This window comes from Mesocricetus auratus, unplaced genomic scaffold (genome assembly GCF_017639785.1).
Source record: "Mesocricetus auratus isolate SY011 unplaced genomic scaffold, BCM_Maur_2.0 Super-Scaffold_100676, whole genome shotgun sequence".
NCBI lineage: Eukaryota > Metazoa > Chordata > Mammalia > Rodentia > Cricetidae > Mesocricetus > Mesocricetus auratus.
In genome coordinates this window covers 21,724,871-21,747,211 of record NW_024429266.1, presented here as the reverse complement: position 1 = coordinate 21,747,211, position 22,341 = coordinate 21,724,871, and positions in this window count along the sequence as shown.

Below are 22,341 nucleotides of genomic sequence, written 5' to 3'. Positions count from 1 at the left end.
CTTTTTAATTTAAATTAAAAACAATCTCATTTTACACACCAATCTCGGTTCCCTCTCCCTCCTGTCCTTCCATGCCCCTCACCAACCCCCCCATCCCACCCCCATCCACTCCCTAGGGAGGGTGAGGCCTCCCATGTGGGATCACCAAGTCTGTCACATCATTTGGGGCAGGGCCTAACCCCCCCCCACCCCCATGTATCTAGGCTGAGAGAGTATCCCTCCATAGGGAATGGGCTCCCAAAGTCCTTAGCAATCAGGGAAATGTAACAAAACAACTCTGAGATACCATTTTACACCTGTCAGAATGGCCAAAATAAAAAACACCAATGACAGTTTATGCTGGAGAGGATGTGGAGAAAGGGGAACACTCTTCCAGTGCTGGTGGGAGTGCCAACTCGTACAGCCACTTTGGAAATCAGTGTGGTGGTTTCTCAGGAAAATGGGGATCAGCCTACCTCAAGATCCAGCAATTCCAGTCTTAGGCATATACTCCCCATAATCTTGTCTACTGTTTCATCTCTAATGTGCCCCCAGATAGGATTTTTCTTATAGAAACGAGGTTCCCTAGGGGCAAAGAGAATTGCAGCTCCCCCTAGTCTAGACGGAGCCCACATGAGAACTGCAGTCCACCATGTAATTCTCTTCCCAACACACAGGCAGAAGCCAAAACTCATGGAGAAACATCGAGAATGACATGGGAGGAGGCAGAGGTGAGAAGGTGGGGGACAGAATGACATCATGTCACCCCAAAAGGCCCATCCCACTCTCTCTAGGGAGCCACAACTGCCCCATGTCTTTGTGGGCCTCAGCCCCCTGCATGCGGCCACCTGTCATTGCGGCTCAGGTCTTCCGGTGTGGTTCCCCAGCCCCTCCTCCACTCACCCTGCCGTTCTTCTCTGCATTCCCTCACTCATTTAGAAAGCATTCCTGTCCTGGCACCGGGTGAGGTAGGAGGGCTGGAGAGATGGCTCAGTGGTTAAGAGCACTGGCTGCTCTCCCAGAGGACCCGGGTTCAACTAATTCCCAGTACCCATGCGGCAGCTCACAACTTTCTGTAACTCTAGTTCCAGGGGTCTGACACCACACACAGATATACATACAGGCAAAAACATAAAATAAAAAGAAATCATTTTAATTATTAAAAAAGAAAGAGAAAGCAGTCCTGGATCCCCTGCTGAGAATCCTGAGTACGACAAAGCCACCCAGGCGCTTGTATCCCAGAATCCAGCCTCTTAGTTTATGGGGCCACATAACTGAATGTGAGGGTTGCAAACCATCTGGCAACAGACGGTTCTGAACACGCAGTTGCCAACAATTAGTTCAGAATCAAACACACTATGACTCTAAGGTGTTCCTGGCCAGTACTCACCCTGTTGCCCTCGTGACTTTACTGCAGCCCTGCTATAAAACATGTAACATGCACACGATAGCTTTGCATCGTATGTGCTGGTGGACCATGCAGTACCCTGAAGTGTCTCGGCTCTGATTTGAGACCTGTATGTTATGGGCTGCTTTCTTTTTACATACACGCAGTTTTCTGCTGGAGGATTACAGAAAAAAAAACTTGATATTTTCTTACCATTATTCCCCAGTATATAAGTATCAAATTAGCATGTTTTTTTTAAATGATTAGATTATATTAGAATTTTTTATTTCAAAATTGCTGCTTGAGTTACTGACTTGAGTTGCATAAAAAAAAACAACTAAATGAATTTTGGCTTGGGATTAGGTTAGAATTTCCAACTATTTCTAAAATGACCCTAGAATATTCTTCTGCCATTTTGGACTATGTATTTCTACTAAAATAGCATTCTCAGCAAATAATGATTATAAAATAAAAATGTGAATCAACTTTGAAAAGATGCTCTACATTCCAAAATATCAAACATTCATAAATGTTTCATTTGAAAAAAGCAACTAGGGGGAGAAAGGGTTTATTATAGTTCATAGTTCTAGTTACAGTCAATTGCAGCAGGAGTCAGCTGGTCACATTGTGTTCATAGTCAAGGAGCAGAGAAGGAACTAATGCATGCAGGCTAGTACACGGCTGAGTTCCTCTACTCTGAAACAGCCCAGGATCCCCTACCTAAGGAATGGCACCACCCACAATGGACAAATTTTCCCATCCTTTGGCATTATCCCTGTTGGGCTCAAAGTCCTATTTCTCAGATGATCCTAGATTTTGTCAAGTGGACAATTAATACTCACCAGTTTAAATGGTAAATTACAAATAAGGACACCAAAAGTTGTTTTTAAGACAACTGTTTATTTGTATAGTTGTTGTACACACCTGTGTACCCAGGGATGTGCACAGGTTACTCAGGTGGGGAGGGGTTTCAAGTGGAGAAAGTATCAGAAACGCTTCTGGGACGGACACCAATGAGTGAAGCAGAGAAGAGACAGAGGAAGAGGGAAAGGGGAACGCTGCTGTCACACGTCATGCAAGCCCGAGTCCAGTGGGCACTCGGGAAGGAGCTGAGGACACGAATGAGCATGGCGCAGCATGTAGCTGGAGGGGCCGGCAGCAGGCAGAGCAGCAGGGAGCAGAGGCGTAGACTACCTTTGGGCCTGGGTGATCCCGAGATTCTGAGGTCACTTGGTGAGGCTGGTGGCATTCTGCTGCCACTGCTTGGCCAATGCATGGGGAGCGCCATCAGGAGACTACATATGCCTCCTTCCCATCTGCTCCTAACTTGTGAGGAGGGATGGTGGGTGCAGGGAACTTTCTTCTGGGGCTGTGTCTAAGTCCTGGTTCCCTGCTTGGCTCTTATGTGAGTTTGTGTAAGTCCCTTAGCCACTCTGAGTCTGGTTGTCTCTAAAACACAGGTCTGACTTTGTCTGCAAGGAGGGTAGACTGTGAAATGTTCAAGGAAAGTAGAGCACATGTGCGACAAACATTAGCCATCAGGCTGAGGATGGGGCTCAATGGGTAGCATGCTTGCCTAGAACACATGAAACCCTGGGTTCCGTCCCCAACATAACGTGAACATGGCAGTGCACACTTGCAGTCCTAGCCCTAGGGAGGGGAAGGCAGAAGGATCAAGGATTCAGGATCATCCTCAACTCCAAACACCTTCAAAAACCAGTCTTTGGATAAGAGACCTTACCTCAAAAACAACAGCAACAAACACTGGCCATTATTGGCATCTAAAGATAAATTCCTTATCTTGACTTCCCAAACCAGCTCCTCCTTTGAATTTCCTTGATGGTCTCCTGGTCCCCTGGGACACAATCAAAAGGCCCTATTTTTCTCCTATCTCCTTAAGTCTCCACAATAGCACTCTGGAGGACAGTTGGCTCTGTCAGACAAATCCTAGCTCCAGTGTGTGCTGGTTGTGTGATCTTACACAGGATTCTCTGAGTCCTAGTTTTCTCCTCTTAAAATGTCAGTAATGAATGTCTTAGAGGGTTGTTTGTAGACATAATAAAACAGCTAAAGCATAAGAAAAATAAATAAGCACTTAGTAGTTTTAGCTTTTATTACGAAAATAATTACAAAAAGTAGAAACCAGGGTACTGAGGAGATGGCTTGGTGGGTGAAGTACTTGCACAGCAGACGGTCCTGGATCTGTGTTCCCACACTCACATTAAAAGGGAAACATGGCGTGCATGCCTGGGGTTCTAGTGCTGGGGAGTGGAAACAGACACCCCAGGGACCAATGGCCAGCCAATCTAGCTGAAGTGACTGGCTCTAGGTTCAGTGACAGACGTCGTCTCAGAAAGCAAGGTGGAGAGTGATGAGGACACTTGACATCAATCTCAGCCCCCCCCACAGACACACACACACACACACACACACACACACACACACACACGCATACACATAACAGACACACACACACAGGGACACAGATGGACACACACACACAAACACACACACGGACACAGACATACACACACACAGACACGGACATACACACACAGACACAGATATATACACACACAGACACACACATGCACAGAAATACACAGACACAGAAACAACACACACACACAGACACGGACATACATAGACACATATACACAAACACAGACAGACACACAAACACAGATGTACACACACACACATACATATACACATACACACATACAAAGACAGACATACACACACACACACACCAGCCACCACAAAGTAGAAAGTATAATTCCCCATGTTTGTATGTCCAAGTTGTCATAACCATCAGCACTTTGTTATAATTGCTTTGAATTTCCCTTTCTGCTGATACACTCTAAAGTCAGCTTGCCATTTTATGCCAGCATTCCATAAGCATCTCTGACAAGAGATGGTTTTCTACATGATTTCCATTTAATAAATTTAAGGCAGTTCTTTGAGATCATTACCACTGACCCACATTTAATTTCCCAGTGGTCTGAGCCATCTTGTACAGTTGGAGTGTTTGGACAATTTGTGTCCATACATTAAACTTAGGGTTTCATAGCTTAAGTCTTTCCCTCTTATAAGTTTTTTATTTGAGGTTAATTTTAGATTTCCAGAAAAGTTACAAAATCAGTAGAGATTTCCTGCATAGCATTTACCCAGTTTCCCTGCAACATTAACACCTTACTCAATCCCGTCCTCTGAGAAAATTAAGAATCAGGCTGCAAGCTCCTTGTGCTCATTTTGGTCAAGTCTTTTTCATGTAGATAGCTCCCTCTCTGCCTTCTGTCATGCAATGGCCATGCTAAACAGACTGCAGTTTTCTGTGGGAGGAATGCCTCTTTTTGTCCACTCTCCCATCAGTCAGATAGTTCTAGGCTACATAGATGGCCCAGCTGTTAAGAGTAGAGCACCCATGATCAATTCCCAACACCCACATGGTGGCTCACAACCATCCATGACACTGTGGTGCATAGGCATACATAGGGGCAAAATACTTATATGCATAAAATACAATAAATAAATCTAAAAGTTTTTTTTAAATGAAGATGATGTTAAGTCTAAAGATTCAGTTAGCTACTTTGGGCAGAGCACTTCGCAGCGGTACTGTGAAGTCGGTGCTCAGCCACGCCCACTCCTACTGTTTCCACACTCCCCTTGCTCACCTGCCATGCTCTCCTGCAGACACACCCTCCCAGACCCACCTATCTCTTGTGGGCCTTCCTTGACCTGCTACTGACAGATGGACCTGGATTTGATTGTGTGGATGGTCATCAGGTCACTATTTATTCTTTATTCTGATCAATATCCCATAATTTATTTGATGGCTTTATATTTATTGCTCCTGTAGAAGAGCTTGGATAAGTTCAGTGACCTCTTTGAAAAAATCTCAGGTCACAACAAGTTCAATGGTCACTCAAACAACTAAAGCAACATGTAGATTCATATGAGTAATTAATCTGGCACACACACTATGTTCTATGTGTGTGTGTGTGTATATATGTACATGTATGCATGCATATGTATATATATATGGGGGTGTCTCACTGTGTACTCCAGGCTGACCTTAGCCTCCCAAGTACTGAGACTTCTTGCTGTAGACTACCATGCCTCACTGACCAATCAATTTTTATAATCAAAACATCAAGTGGCTGGAGAGATGGTTCAGCAGTTAAGAACACTGAGTGCTCTCCCAAGGATCCAGGTTTAATTCCTAACCCCCACATGGTGGCTTACAACTATCTGTAACTCCAGTTCCAGAGGACCTTTTCTAGATGTCCTTTTCTAGACTGCAAGCAACAGGCTTGCATGTGGTACACAGAGACACACGTAGGCAAAACACTCATACATAAAATAAAAAAATAAAATTTGAAAAACGTTTAAAAAGAAAAAAAATTGCAAAACAGAACACTGAACTTGATTTTAGTTTGCTGTCCCAGCTACTACTCCACTTGGGCCTGCTGTGGGCAGAGTCCTGGGATTGGTGAGGTCATGGTCATGTGAGAGAGTAGGGGAGGAGGTGGGGGAGATGGAATGAGGAAGGAGGAGAGAGGAGGAGAAGGCCAAGTGTAAGGATGGGAGAGCATCGCTTGTCTGTCAGGCTCTGGAGGTCTAGGTCTCTGAGATGCTTCAGAAGCTTGTCTGAGTATTTCTGTGGTCCTTGGGAGGGATGTTCTGCCATTTTCTCTTCATGTGACTAACCTCTATTCCTCTTCTCCTGAACCAGGAGAAATCTAATACTGTCTCCTCTGCCCTTCTGAATTGTCTGCTTGGACAGGACCCAAGATGACCTCATATGTGGCCACATCCGGCCCACAGAAAATTCTCACACATTATTTATCCTGACAAAGTCTGGGAGCGCAGGCTCATCCCAGCTAAGTAATTATCACTGAGAAGTAGACTGTGGGTCCATCTTCCCATCTTATGTTGTCCAAATGGGTGTCAGTTGCTGGTCCACTGTGCCCCCTCCAAACTACAAGAACATGGATTAAATGTCCCCAGATGTGTGTTAAAAGCCATCCTCCCATAGCCTGGCATAAAGAGGAGGCATATCCCACCCAGAAAAACAGCAGGATCCAACACAGCTATTTCCAAAGGAATCCTTCAAACATTCTCTTAAAACGTCCCAACTCTGAATGCTTTTATAATCTTAATGTCAGTAAAGAGTTTAACAGTTTCCGGACCATTGCCTGCTGAGTCCTGACAGTGGATTGGCCCAAACTTGGGGATCCCTCCTCTGGAATGAAAGGCATGCTTGGTTGGAACTCATTTTCATATCCTATGATACTTCCTGTTTCCTGTAGTCAGGACACTTCCCCAGCCCCTGAGTCCTGTCTTCCTCAACACTTGGACTGTCTGCAAGGTCTTATCCAAGTGAAGTCATGTCCACCCCCCCAGGCACAGCAAAGGTAGCCCTAAATATGAGCCCAGAAATGTCTGTACTTGCCTTCTGTCATGTCTAAACAGGTGGTCCCTGCAGGGATGGGTCTCTCATCCAGACAAAGAAGTGGCTCATTCTTTACCTGGGGCCCTTCTCAGCCCCAAGTCTAACTTATAACGCTAGTACATTAGGGATCTGTTGCGTGAATGGGGAGCTTGATCTAGACACACACACAATATATAAAGGCAAATTAGAGATGGCACAAAATAGACCCTGACTAAAGTCGTGGGAGTGTTCAGGCAGCCATTCCCAACTCCTCTTTTCTTCGGAGCCTTCCTGTCCACAGGCTTCTCATTAGTACTCACAGGCCAGGCAGGTGACAGTGTGGTCATGATGAAACTCAGGGAAACTGAGGCTCAAGTAGGGCAGACTCAGGACACACAGAGAGGGGATCCCTATAGGAGTCTACAGTCTCTACCCTAGGACCTATTGCACTGCCAAGGCCTGAGGGTGACCAGCTCTCTCTTTAGGAAATCCAGAGAAACAGTACCATGTCTTGTAATTTAACTAGTAAAACAGCTTGCAGGAAATGAGGTCACTCGGGGTTTCACTGAGCACAGTATTAGCATTAGAAGAGTGGTATTAGTCAATCGTATTTTCTGAAGACTATGTCCTGGGTAATTTGAAGATGAACTTAACTCTCCTGGCCACAGAGTTTTCTCTGGCTTCCCATGAGCAACCCACCACCAGATCCTCTTCCCCATATGCTTCATCAACTGCTCCCCAACTCTTGTGAAATCACCAAGAAAGGTCTGGGATTGTGATTTTCTAAGACGCCAACACAGAACGAAACATTTGCTTTTTGAGGGCATTCTCATATTCTACACACAAATGGGCACCAATAAAGGTCTGGGACTGGGACTTTCTAAGAAGCCAACACAGAATGAAACATTTGCTTTTCGAGGGCATTCTCATATTCTACACAAGTTTTTATTAGAGTCTTTAGAAGTCCTTGGTTACAAGCCACAAAAATAGTTTCTTGCTCTCTTAAGCCAAAAGGAATTTATTGGAAAAACAGAGAAGTTCAGGGTCTCAGAGGCAAATGTGGAAAATCAGATCATGGGAAGGACAGAATGGGCCAGCCATGGACAGCAGCACTCTGTGACTTGTCTCCTGAAGATGGTGCCTTCACAGGGGCCTCTGACTTAGACACCCATGGCTCCCCATGACTCCAACAAAGATTCAGATTTGTACAAGTGTCTGATTGTGAGTCTGGATGCCAGCCCTGCCTCATACCCAGGGTGGGTTCTGACCAACAGCCCCACCTTCATCATACCAAGTGAGGAAGAGCCATTCCTCTAGGAAGGACTGCTGAGCAGAAAAAAATAAACAAAACAAAACCAGATGTCCACTATAAGCATTATATTTAACAGCAACCTCCACTAATACATTCAAAATCCACCTCAATTTTCCAAAGTTCATCTCATACAAAGTTCGCTTTTCATATTAGCTGCTGGAAATCTTAAGGCTCATCGGAAACGTGGGATTTTTATGGTGTTCACACTGGCTAGCCTCTCTACCAGGTATACTTTATGTTTTCAATGTTCCCTTTCCTTTCTAAGTTGCCACGCTGGAGTGTGTGTGTGTGTGTGAGTGTGAGTGTATGTGTGTTTGAGTGTGTGTGTGTGTTCATGTACATTTGCATATGTTTCTGGAGTAAGTCAGAACATAAATGTGTGACCCTGTAGGATGAAGCTCATCTCTCCTGAGGGTTTTCCCATTGGAAGTCTGGAAACAAACAGTTACAAAGATGTCACGGAACAGTGTCCCCAGGGTGCTCAATTTTTAATGCTTTCCCAGAGTCACTGGATATAAACAAGTCACATTAAACTTTTGCTGCATAGTACCCCTGTTTGGGAACCACAGTGTGACCAATTGTAAATGTCCAGGTCAACAAGAGGGTGAGTGGGCCAGAATACAAGAACAAAGGCTAGTTGGCTGAGGCACTGTCGGGCAGGGACCCATTCCGAGGTTACTTCTCCAAGTGACCTCAGCTGAGCTCTCTTTCTGGAGGAGATGGTCTGGCCTGGGAGCACCAAGGAAAATCTGGCAGTGCCTGGGGGAGTCAGAGAGCATCCAACAGCCGCAAGAGCCAAGAACGGGACAGAGAACTCTGGTGAACTTCCCAGAGTCCCGTAGCAACCAGCTCCTGACTAAAGCAATGCTGGGGTTGGAGAGAAAGACACTTGATCTGCTTGTTGCCTGCTAAAGAACCCTGGCTCCACCCTCCGACCTCCGATAAGTTGGCATTTGGCCTGCGAGCCTGTGGCTGGGAGAGACCTGGGGGCGGTGTGCTCTTCACAAGGGTCCAGGCTGCAGAGCGCAGTCCCCCACCCACTCTGCCGCACTCAGACAAGAGGGTAGCTGTCAGAGGGATACAACAGGCAGCCCGCTGGTTTCCGGTGAGGAATGGCTATGCTCTCACAGACCAGGACAGGAAATGCAGGATCTGTGTTGATCTTTTGCATCCCTGAGGGCTCTGAGAGGCATCCTTTTCACTTCTCCCTGCCCATGCCTCTTGTATTGGTCCCACACGGCAGAACAAGTCTTCCAGCTCTCTCAGCGTGAGCGCCCATGCTGTGCCCCTGTTTCTAGCTCAGACACCTCTGTTGCTGAGTACATGGACTGACCACACCCACCCTTGTCTATCGAGTCATGGCTAAGACACATCCTTTGTACATTTCTCTAAGATCATAGAAGGAAGGGCTCCATAAATATTAATTCTATTGAGTGGTCAGTGTTGGAGGAGTCACTGAAAGAGCCCAAAGTCTTCTTGGGTGCAGATGGAAAGGGGTTCCTGTACTCCAGGGCCATAGAGCTCAATATTCCGATGAGAGGAGGTGCGTTCACACCACTGCTGAAAAGCAGCTGCATTTGTTGGGGTTCCCTAGAGGAACACAACTTATAGGATGGGGATTTATTAGCTGGCTTCCAGGCTGTAGTCCAGCTAGTCCAACAATGGCTGTGTGCCAATGGAAGAACCCGGTAGTTGTTCAGTCGGTGAGGCTGGGTGTCTCAGCTGATCTTCAGTCCACACTGGAATCCTGAAGAAGTTGGCTCTAATGCCAGTGAACTGCTGTCGTTAAGAATGAGAGCAAGCCCTCATACAGGCTGCCAGCAGAAGGTGTGGCCCAGTTTAAAGATGGGTCCTCCCACCTCAAAAGATCCGCATTAGAAGCGGGTCCCATGTCACACGATTCGATTAATAAAGCATCCCGCACAAGTGTGCCCAGTCATTTGGTGTTTAGTTAATTCCAGATGCAGTGTCAAGTTGACAACCAAGAATTGCTACCACAGCAGTGCTCTGTGCCTTTCAAAGGACTTTTGCAAGCTGAGTCCTATGCAGTCCCTCCTGCCCCCACCCCCAGCATGACTCTTGAAACAGATCTAATTTCAAGGAGCCACCTGGACCCTTTATGATTGTTCGAGGCCAGTTTTAGCACTGAGGTGGCACGCTGAGTTACAAGGCCTCTTATCTGTTAGCCAGTTTGACTCTTCCCTGAGCACTACAGGCCTTTGCCATTGAGGCTACCCAGCCCTGAGGGATCTTGCTTGCCTTCGCTCAACTGTCTTTCTCATTCAACATGGGCTGGATTCTCCCCTTTTCTCAAGGCCTCATCCACACACAGGAGGCCCCCTGCCTCCCCGAGACCCCCACCTCAAATCCCTTCACTTGTGCCTTAACATGTGCTATATCAGGCCACTTCCAGGCCTCTCATTCCTTCATTCTTTCCTCCTTAGCCTGGTTGTCTCTGGAAAACATTTTCTGTCCCTGTCAGAGCTCAGCAAGGACAGTGGTGGATGGATGTCCAGGTTGCCACCAGAAAGTTCTGGTTCTGGTCAGACAATAGAACACTAACATTAGAAGATAAATAAACTTATTTATTTGTGGGCACACCTGCTATGCTATGTGTGTGTTATAATGTACACGTACGGAGGACAGAGGACAACGTGTGGGAGTCGCTTCTCTCCTTCCGCCATAAGGATCCCAGGGACTGAATCAGATCCTTAGGCTGGTGGGCACACCATTACCCTCTGAGTCACTTCACCCCCTCAATAGCTCTTGATACCCACCAGGCTCCAGTGGCCTCTGGGTTACTCCACCCTTCTAGCCCCCGCCACTGGCTGAGGAATTCTTCACTGCCTCCATACACCCTAGTCCCACGCTGACTCCTTCACCTCACAATGGCCACTTCTGTTGTGGAGGGGCTGTTTTCTTCCATGATGCATTTTCAGAACAGAAGGGGCCTTCACAGGGATGCCCTTTTGGTCACAGCATTCCTGCAGGACAGACCATCCCACCCTCTGTGGCTCTGCAGGAGACACCCTCTTGACTTGGGGGGGGTCCCCCTTCCTTTCTTTTCTCTTAAAATCTCAGAGCAAGTGGCTGCTTATGGTTCCCGGGCCTTGCTGCCTTTTGAACTCTGAGGAAGCTCATATCCCTCTGTGGTGACACCCAGGCCAGGGTCAAGCTGGAGAGGAGGCTGCACGGAAAGCTGGGCGGCCTGTCAGGAACTGAACCTCTCTCCCATAGGAAACTTCTGACTGGAAACACAGGGGTCCCCAAGGCAGCTCCTGGATTCGAGGTTCAACAGCTTACAGAGTGACTCTCAAGAGCATTCAGACTTGGGCCAGACCAGCAGGAGGGTGCAGCCGGAGCAGCGGCACTGAGGGCCTACCATGCCCAAGAGGACTGATGTGACACTGGCTGGCAGATACTTTTGATACCTTGAAACATTTGGTGATGGGCTCCCAAGAAGGCCATGTGCATCCCCGAGTGTCTCTCCTGAGCCTCTCAGGAAAACAACTTCAAATGGTGGGGAGCAGAACAGGATGGGGGTGTATGTGTAGTGTCTCCATCTTCCTAGCTAGTCTCACTAGGGAAGGTGGTTCCTCCCTGCCTACGCCAAGGCACGCTGGAAATCAGAACCTTCTTCCAACTCCCTTGAGACACAGTTGATCTTCCTATTTGTAGAGGCTTGTCACAGCAGGTGGGTTATGAGCACATCCCGAGATGAGAAAGTCTCTTTATGTTGCACACAGTCATTGTAAAATCTTTCCTCCAAAAACTTAAGAGCTCATGTAACTTTCCATGGTTTTAAGTTTTTTCTTTTCTTTTTCCCCCCATGACTTGGTTTTTGGATGGTTCTCCCAAGAGAAGTCACTAGGATCTGATATAAGAAGCAGAGTGGTGCCAAGCTTGGGTTTGAGCTGTTTTTCTGCACACCAATAAACATGAATGGGAGCCTAGGCTGAAGGCAGCCTACCTGTCTGTCCCCACTGTTCTTAGGCTACAAGTACAGGCCCTCTCTCCCCCCAGGAGAGTACAAAGAGGGAGGGTTTGGCCTCCCAACTCCAAGAGTCCTCTCTCAGGGGCAGCAGAGGAGGGTCGGGACTGAAGGATTTGCTGGCTGCTGCTTTTTCCCTGAGAACCAGTCTGACCAGAGGCTGCATGCTGAGCTTCCTCCCAGGAAGCCTTCCAACCCCCAGGAGCCCAAGGCTGGGAGGGTTTGGTCACCTTCTGTCTGCATGCAATTTTGAGCAGAACGCCTCAGAAGCCCGATGTCCATGCAGGAGAGCAAGTGGTCAGTGTGTCTCTTCCCGGATTCAGATCCCAAGTCCCAGATGCTTCTGGGGCAGCAGGAGGCCATGTGATTCAACAAAAGAAGTGGAATGGCTCTTCTTCCTCTCAGTTTATCTGTCCTCAGGCTTCCTCAGGCTTCTCCTGGGTCAGCTGCTGTCCTCTTTGACCTCCCTTACACCAACCAAACCTCTTCTCTCTCTTCCCCTTGTGTACATCATTTCTAGTCAGCTCCTCTGAGGCCAGAGGCCTGGGAGCAGAATCTCATCTTCCCACCTTCCTTCCTTCCTTCCTTCCTTCTTTCCTTCCTTCCTTCCTTCCCTCTCTCCCTCCCTCCCTTCCCCCTCTCTCCTGGCCTCCCTGCCCCCACTCTGCCCTCTGTCTTTTCTCCTTCTCCTGGTCCTGTTTCCTCTCCTTCCAAGAACATGCCATTTCACAGAAAGTTCCATTTGCGGCCTTGGTTATGTTCATGTTTCCCATTCGGACATCACAGAAGAATGCCTGACGTCATCTCCACGAGAGAATCCAGCAGCTGGCCGCCCCACTCGCTCTCTCCTTCCCTTTCTTTACTAGGTATTTGCTCAGTCTTGACTCCGACTATTTAAACACAGCTTTCTCCGCGTGTTCCTGGAGGCCTGCTCTACGACCTCAGTGTCTTGCTTTGCACTGTTCCATAAACATCAGATGTAGGTCTCAAAAGTCATAACTCATTGTCCCAAACTCTCGTACACATTAGAGTCATCTGGGGAAATGTAACATTCCTATGTTCATACCTTAGGGCAATTAAGTCCCAGGGTCTGGGGGTGGGAGCCAGTCTCCAGTAGACTCTCAATGATTCCAACCCATCACAAAGACTGGAAACCACCAATACGCAGAGAACTGTGCTGAAGGGAGTGAGAGCCTAGATATACTCACCGAGCTTGGAGAACTGTGAAGAGAGGAGGGCCCAGGACCCCCTCCAGGTACACCTGAGCTCTCCCAGCCTGTATCTCAGCGGGGGTTGATCAGCAGCCCAAGGGATAGCCTCCTTCCTCAGCAAAGGCTGTGGTTTCAAGCAAGACACCTCAGAAGCCCAATGCCCAGGAGCCACAGACCTGGAGGAGAGCAAGGTCAGTGTGTCTCTTCCTGGATTCAGCCCCCAAGCCCCGCGTACTGGCTGACTTGGCTGAGCTTGTACACCTGGTCAAGGACCTAGTCCTGACTCCTGTTACTTCAGCTGGGAAGGCACCACCTGGGGCAGTGGGCAGCCTTGTGATTCAACAAAGGATGGGACACTGAATGCTCACTGGGAGCCCTATGGACTTTCAAAATGAAAAGATAGAAGCTGCAGAAGGTTTACTGGTGGCAGAGCCTGGATGTCCTTAGTGCCAGACCTTAGACAGGTGTCTTCATTGGGGGCTCTCAGATTCCTATGTGGATCCTTCTAGGGGCCTGTTTTAACAGATTACCGGGTCTAGTCAGCCTCAGAGTCTGTCTTGGTTACTTTCCTATTGCTGAGATAAGATACCATGACAAAGGCAAAGGTAGTGCTTAATTTGGCGTTTACAGTTTCAGAGAGTTAGAGTCTATGGCCATCATGGAAGGGAGTGTTACAGCAGGCAGACAGGCAGGCACTGGAGCAGTATCTAAGAGCTCACATCTCGAGACACAATCATGAAGCAGAAAGAACTACCTGGGAATGGTGTGAGCTTTTGAAACCTCAAAGCCTGCCCCCTGTGACACCCTTCCTCCAACAAAGCCACACCTCTTAATCCTTCCCAAACAGTTGCACCATCTGTGGACCGAGTATTCAAATATATGAACTTAGAGGGGCCATCTCATTCAGACCACCATAGGTTCTGACTCAGTAGATGCTTCCTTTCTAGCAAGTTCTCAGAGGCTGCAGCAACCTAGGGGCTATAGCTGCTGTTCAGCTTCTAACTTGGAAGACTGAAGGCGGAGGGGAAAGGCAGTGTGAGGCCATGAGAAGAGGAAGGGAAAGCTAAAGATGGCCCATATGTTGAGGGAAGGCCGGGCTCTTTCTCTGGCAGCCCTGTGCCAGTGCGGGCCCCATGCATTCTGCACTTGTAGTGCTCTGTGCCTATTGGCATGTGGTGACATGAAAGCACACGTGACAAATGCCAGTTTAGTGCATATTCTTCTGAAAAGACAATGTATGTTTCGTCTTTGTAAAGACACAACGCAATTCAAAATATTAGTTTAACATGCCCCAAACCCTATGTCCAGAGACACTGCCCACACAGTACTCCTGGACCTATCCCAACGGCTGAATCCTCTCACCGTTTGAACATCACTGTCTTACAGGAATGACAGGTATTTACCAAACATCCACTTCAGAGGTGATGAGAAGGACAAACTACCTGATTTCTGTGAGCTCAGTTCTCCTTCTGGCTGGCTCCTGTTCTGCTGGTCCGGACCAGGCCATAGCTCCCGGGGAGAGAAATTAGCCCCACATGTGCCGCCAGGTGCACTGTGTCTCTAGAAGAGCTCTCCAGGATGGTGAACCACAGACATTTACAGCAAAGGTCTCAATGCTTCAGCCCTCTTCCAGTCCAGGCTGTTCAGATTAAGATGAATTCCCAGCTCCTCCCAGCTGGTGGTTTGATGGAAAGGGCCTGACTGGTGGTATGGGGGCTATTGGATTTTGTCTTCTAAGAGGCTGCCAGACTCAATGGGGCAACGTGCTGGTCAGATGTGAAAAATGCTGCGTATCAGAGGGGAATTCCAGCAACTTGAAACCAGAGGCAATGTGGTAAACACACCATTTATATCCTGGGACTAGTAGTCAAATGAGGCTAAGACCCTGGCAGTGAACCTCCCACTCCTAAACCTCTCCTGGGACCAACTTGGGTCTAACTTTATTCTTTTTTAGGCTGACCAACAACTTTTGGAAGTTGTCTTTTCTACTGTGGGAACAGAGGGTGACCACATGGAACCAGGAAAGAGGTCCTGTTTAAGTATCATCTCCAGAGAGAGTATTGTCTAGTTTCTCCGCAGTTTCCCACAGCCCAGTGATAGAGGCTCGAGTTTGGTGCAGCACTAGAGTGTGTGGTTAAAGGTTCACATTCCAGGGTCATTTCTTCTATCCCACTGTCTGTGAGAAAACAGTCCAAGGATCCCACCAGACAGTGGGGATAGCCACAGAGACTTGAAGTCAGGCTGGACACCTAGGAAATGGAAGTCAGAGATGGTGTCCAAGGCTCTGAGTTCTTCCTGGACACCTGGTTCCCTCTTTACAGTGTTGTGGGTTATGCCTGTAAACAACTGGAGACAGCACTTTTTAAAATTAGTCTTACGTGATTCTTCATCTAAGGGAGCATGGATTTCAGGAAAGTCTTGCAAGCAGTGTATGTTATAAAATGGTCCATTTATTACTATAGTGTGTTGTACTTACTGAAGATACATCCTTCAGTGCTGGACCTATGTATTGCTTGATTAGTAATCTCTCATCATCTCATGGTCCAATACCCTCGCTAGGAGTTAATTGGGTGAGGAAAAGTTGTGATCAGAAGAGCAGGCAGTGGGTGCATCCTGGGAATAGGGTTGCATGTTATGTCATGCAACTATGTAACTCATACAGATGGAGACCACAAAAGCCAAAAGTCCAGACACAGCGCAGCAGCTGCTCTCCATACAGTCAGCATTGATAAAACGTGTCTTCTAAGGGAATGAATCACTCATGGCAACCTCCTCAGCACTATTGGACCCTTGCCTCTTAGTGATGCTCCTCTTTCCTGAACATGCTTCAACACCCTGCTGTACATTGTGTGACTTGGTTTCTTTCTGCTTTGTCACCTGTTGTCATCCTTTATGGGCAGCCTCAAAGAGTGAATGGCAATGTAGAAGGTTGTGGCTTTATAATCATCAGACTTAATGTCAACTTCCAGCTTTACTACATGTACTAGTTGTGAGATCCTGGTAAGTTAATCCCTCTGTTTCTTCATCTGTGATGTGTGGATAATGATGTCATGACATTAACATTTTTTGACGTTTACTTTTAGTATATGTTTCCCTCCATGTATGTGTATGTATGTGCCCTGCAACTGAAATTAGAAACAGTTGTGACTTGCTATGTGGGTGCGGGGAATAGAACCCTGTCTGGAAGACAAGACAGTGCTCTTAACCACTGAGCCATCTCTCCAGCATGACCAAGACTGCTTTAAAGCTTAAATGAGTGATGCTTGTAATGCCCATCACAATGTCTGGTGGAAAGTTACATCTTCAATAAGCAACAGCTACTAACATTAACTGAACTAAGGAAGGATTCTCTTCAGTGTTTGTACAGATCTTATCGCATAAATGTGATGCAATGAAACATGCTATAGATTTTGTGGTAAGCAAAATACTAGATCTGAATCTACCCAAAGAGGAGCAGTCAGAAATTTCAGGGTTACAACAGAAGAGTCCTTTATTTAAGACACCACGTATTGGGTAACCAAGCGTCACTTGTGGTTATCCTTTGAGATTCAAAAACTGGCTTGACCTACATCCCACATGGAGAAGGAAGTCCCAGGGGACAATCCTGTCAGTATTTGGTGGTGATTGTGGGTTGAGTGGAGGGAGCTATTTGTTGTTGCTTCTACTGGCTTGCCTTGTTGAACTGTCAGCATGCTTTTTTCTTCATTCGTTGTGCCACAGTGAACCTGTCCTTATTCTGTCTGTCACAGAACAACAGAGACAGAAAGCCGCATACCTGCTTTGATTGAAGAGTTCAGAAAAGGAAGAGGATCGAGGTCTCATCATCACAGCTTATCAAAGTCCCGTGGCTCTTCTGCCACCAGAGCTCCTCCGTGTGAGACTACTTCAGGTTTGGGGCATCTCCAGCCATGTTGCCTGGTTTTGTTCATTTCTATCCTAATCTTTGCTAACCTTCTCCACAGAAGGGATTTGAGATGTCCTCATTCTAGATGAGGTTCCCTTAATAAAATCTAGTAAGGTATATTCTGAAATGGATGCTACTTTGTCTTTGTTATAGCTTGAATCCTGAATGTTCTTCAAAGGTTGTGTGTTGAAGGTATAGTTACCAGCCTGTGGTGTTGCTGGGAGTTGACAGAATCTCCAGGAAGTGGAGTCTAGTGGGAGAGAGTTAGGTCATCAGGGACTTGAAGGGTGTATTGGAGCTCAGTCTCTCGTTCAGTTTCTCATTGCTTCTTGGCTGCCATGAGATAAACAGCCTCTTCTGTCATGGGCTCCTCCCACACAGCAAACAACAGAAGGACCAACTATGCACTGTATCCATACATCCTTCTTGCTGAGTTATCTAGGCCATTGTATTACAGAAACATAAATTGACTAACCTAGCCTTTCAGAGAATCCTGATGTTATTCAAACTTTATGTATTTGTGTATCTGGTTCCAGACTGACCTTAACATAGTTCTTTCAGGGCAAGAACCTGTGCCAACTCTATGCCTCAGAAGGTAAAAGTAGTTTATAATCTGTATCAGAGCTAAATGGCATAGGTCCAAATAGTGGCTTATCTAGTTAACTATAAACTCTCTTAGGAAACATGCTGCAGAGGGCTGGAATAAGATAATGAACTTGAAGTAGTCTGAGGACCAGTAGATGACTGCGTTAAATTGCTGTCAGTCTGCAGTGACTAGTTTCATTCACGGTGGCACTGCCATCCCAAGCTGGGAAAGGGCTTGGGTAAAGACTGGATCTATAATTTGGTAACCCAGTTTCCCGACGATGCAGACGGTTAAGTGGGGTTTTGGATGATTCCTTGATGTGATTGTAGTTCAAGTGTCTGGACACAATAAAGGAAAATTTTACTTGGCCCATCCTGGGAAGACAGTAGAAAGGAGCTTGGTGTTTCATCTAAACCCACACAAACCACAAAGCCTCTTTAGGCCTCCGTTCCCATTACTAACCACTTAATATTGAAATTCATTTGTTTTGTCTTTCTATAGGCAGACAAACCAAGTTTTAAAACTCTTTATTTGGACTTTAGACAAAGAACAGGTATTGCATTATAAAGACTTATTTGAAAGTATGAAATAGTCTGTTGCCATTATTTATTGTAAACAGACAATCATTAAAGGAGAGAACAATACATCTTTCCTGCATTTCTTAAACACATGGTAAGACAGGGTCTCATGTAGCCCAGGTTGACCCTGAGCTCCTGATCCTCCTACCTCCACCTCCCAAATGCTAGGATTCAAGGCATACTCCAGCACGCCTGGACTATGTGGTACAGATGACGGAACTCACGGCGTCAGGCATTCTGAGCAAGCCCTCTTCCATCTGAGCTCCTTCCCCATCTCCCACACATTCTTGGATGATCATGGATACTGTGCTACTGGCCTCAGTAGAACCTTATTACCATGATGAGGGGAAAAAAAAATCTAGAATCTCAAAGACTAGAGTGCTTCATAGTTCTCATCATCTCCTGAATCCTAACTACTCAGAGGCTAGAGTTAATTAAGATAGTTCAATCGATACATCCCTGCTGAGAAGTCAATCTGCTAGTTCAGTCTGGGATTAGCATACTGGGGAATATGCCACACTTCCTGGTTTAGCGGACTGAGAACAGAAAGTGCACCAATGTGGTATTTGTTGACCTTGACAAATAAGTCATTTACTCTTTAGTTCTTGAATCCAATATAAGCAGGTCTTCTCATGCACTAAATCTGCAATGCTTACAGTTAGAGGAACACAGAGTCATTCTGTGACACTAGCTAGCCATAACATGATTCAGTAAATTTCCTAATCACACAGGCTTATCATTCTTTTTTCCATAGATTCTATGAATACCTAACAGATATTATAACTGTTGAAAGTTCTAGTAATATCCAAAATAAACTATGTTTCAAGCTTAGTTATTAAAAATATAAGCTAATAGAGTACTAATAGAATTTTCTTAGGCAGGAGAAAACTGTATTTCTTCTATGTGCATAGTTCCTTGTGGACTCTGGTGATATCTTCATAGGTAGTGCAGTAGTTATTTAAAAATCACCCATAATCCCTGTAGTGGGAACTGGGGAGGAATGTCTTCCTTTAAGTGCTATTAGGGTGGGAATGACAATGTCTTCATTTCATTATCTTCCTTCTAGGCTTTACTTTTTTGGTTAAAATGATGATATATTATGTTCATATTATCGGGAAAAATCATTGCTCATGTACGTTAAAATGGCTTACAAGTGATGAAAAGACCACGTGGGTAAAGAACATGGTCTATAGATGGCAATAAGCTTCTAGCAATTGTGGCAATATGCAGAGTGCTTGGGAGGTTGATTCCCGTGATGCAGGGAGCTATGGAATGAGAATGTCTCACTTGGACGTTCAGGTCTGTTCACCTACTGAAGGAAGCAGCCAGCTTTTCAGGATGAGGTGGGAAGAACACTTTCATGGGTGGGCACTTCCACAAGCTCAGACTATGGGGGTGGGGGGTGGGATCAGACCTTGGCTCTCTCAAGTGGCTGATCTAATATGCTACTGGAGCAGAGGCTAGACTGCAAGTTTTCAGTGTGGGAGGAAGCTAGACACAATTCCCAGTTTGGTTCCACAGTATATCTCTGTCACATTTCATAGTATATCTCTGTCACATTTCATAGTATATCTCTGTCACACTCCATAGTACACCTCTGTCACATTCCATAGTACATCTCTGTCACATTTCATAGTATATCTCTGTCACACTCCATAGTACATCTCTGTCACATTCCATAGTACATCTCTGTCACATTTCATAGTAAAATGGTGAGATAAAAATACAGTCTTACACTTGTGAAACTGTGGGAGTTCTCCTGTGTCAAATGTTCTAGCCACAGCAGCCATGTCTAACAGCATCTCGCTACTGTGACTACAGGGGAATATCTGTCCAGGACAGAAATTTGGACTGATAGGATTGAACCAGGACAGTGTCTCTTTAAACATGGGAGAAAAGTCTGTTTGAATCCCAAGCTCCTTCTATTTTTAAGTGACAGTTTTTGGGGAAATTTTATGAATGGCTCACATGGTGTTGTCATTTACAAGTGTATCCTTGTGTGCTTCTTTGTTATTATTATTTTTATGTGTATGCTTATCTGTGTGAGTGGATTCCATGTGTGTGCAGACGCCTGTGGAGAGGAGAAGAGGGCACTGGGCCTCCTGGAGCTGCAGTTACAGGCAGTTGTGAGTCACGGGCTGTGATGTGCGTGCTGGGAATGGAACTTGAGTACTCTGGAAAAGCAGTAAGAACTCTCAACAGCTGAGCCATCTCCCCGGCCCAGCATCTACTTCTTGCTAACACGAAAGTCGAAAAGGTGTCAGCTTTGTGCTGCAACTTCTTAAAGAGGAAGTTAGAAGACGCTATGAACCCATAACCATGGAGCTTTGAATTTTAAAACAGCTAACTCTAGTCTGTGGTGAAGATGCTGTACTACAAGCACGATAAGAGCGACATCTATCTCACAGTCATCTTTCTCTCCGCCTCCTAACTGAAAGCGGGCTAACACTCCATTCTAAGGGAGCTGTTTTCTGAGTTAACCCCAGAGAGAAGCAGTTTTGAGTCAGTAGTTATCAGGAGGAAACACATCCACTTACTTTCACTGAAGTTAAAAACCAGGGACTTGCAAACATAAAAGAGCACTCCGCCAGCCTCCATCATCACTTCCCAACATTGCAGTACCCACAGCCCAGGGCACGAGATCATCTAGTAACAGGTGGAACACTTCCTCCGGGAATGTATCTAATTTAGAAATCCAGATTTACTTACTTTTGTTTTTATGTGGAGCAGTGCTTTGCCTGCACATATGTGTGTGCACCGTGTATGTGGTACCTCGGAGGTCAGGAAAAGGCATAGGATCCCCTGGAACAGGAGTTACCAGTGGCTGTGACCTGGGAACTGGACCTGGGTCTTCTGGAAAAGCAGTAGGTGCTGTTAACCACTGAGCCATTTCTCTAGCTCAAATTTATTTTTTTCACGATATTGCAAAAATCACATTTCAAAACTCAATAAGTTAAAAATATATATATTATATACAGATAGAGCTCCTATATTTCCAGGCTATAAACCCCAAAAGGCAATCTCACAAAAACAAAAAAAAAAAACCAAAAAAAAAAAACCCAAAAACCCTGAATATCTCTTAATTTCCCTTTCCAGTGGGCCCTGTGCTAACACGCAAACATTAAGATTAAAAGCTACTGTCCCCACAGATAATAGCTCTTTCAGCAATTCACACAGCAGGATACATCTGTGTATCTGTCAAGTGTCTTCTCCTTGTTTCCTGAAACTACCCAAGGAGGATCCCATTCCTGGTGCCACAAGATGGACTTAGGAATGGCGAGACAAGACCTGGAGGGCTAGTGCGGGCAGAGACAGCAAGGCTCCAGCTTCAGACGGCTTTAGAACAGCCCTTCCCAGCCCCTAGGCTCCCTGGCCTGTGCTGCGGCCACCTTAACACCGCTCTTTGGTTGTGCCTTCCTCCCAACCATCTTCCCTAATGTCGCCTGTAGAAGAGGCCTCAGCCTCAGCAAGTGGTGGAATTAAAACAACAGAGCCAAGATGCAAAAGACAAGAGGCTCCTGGATAGCTTCTTCTTGTGCGGGAGAGTGAGAGGGAGAGGAACCATCAGAATCGCTTCAGACACTGTTAGAGTCTTCCAGCAGATGAGCAGCAGGAATGACCATTCTGCGGCTGCCTATAGCCATGGCCACACCCTCTTGTTGGGCTACTTCACAGGCAGAAGGGACCAGGGCCACAAGGTATCCCACCTCCCTCACAAATGGCTGCCCCTAAAAGTATTCCATGCATTTGCTATCTATTCCTTGGCACCCATTAGAAGATCAGTTCCCAGGGAAAACAGGTCTAGTCTGAAAGTCACTCAGGATGGACTGTGGCATTGAATCCCAACAGTTTGCACTGTGGAAAAAGAGGAGGCTGCACTATTAGAACTCCAGATTCCCAGACAATGCAACAAAAGCAGCCCTGCCCCTGGAGCATCTAACCAGCTTGGGGGATAG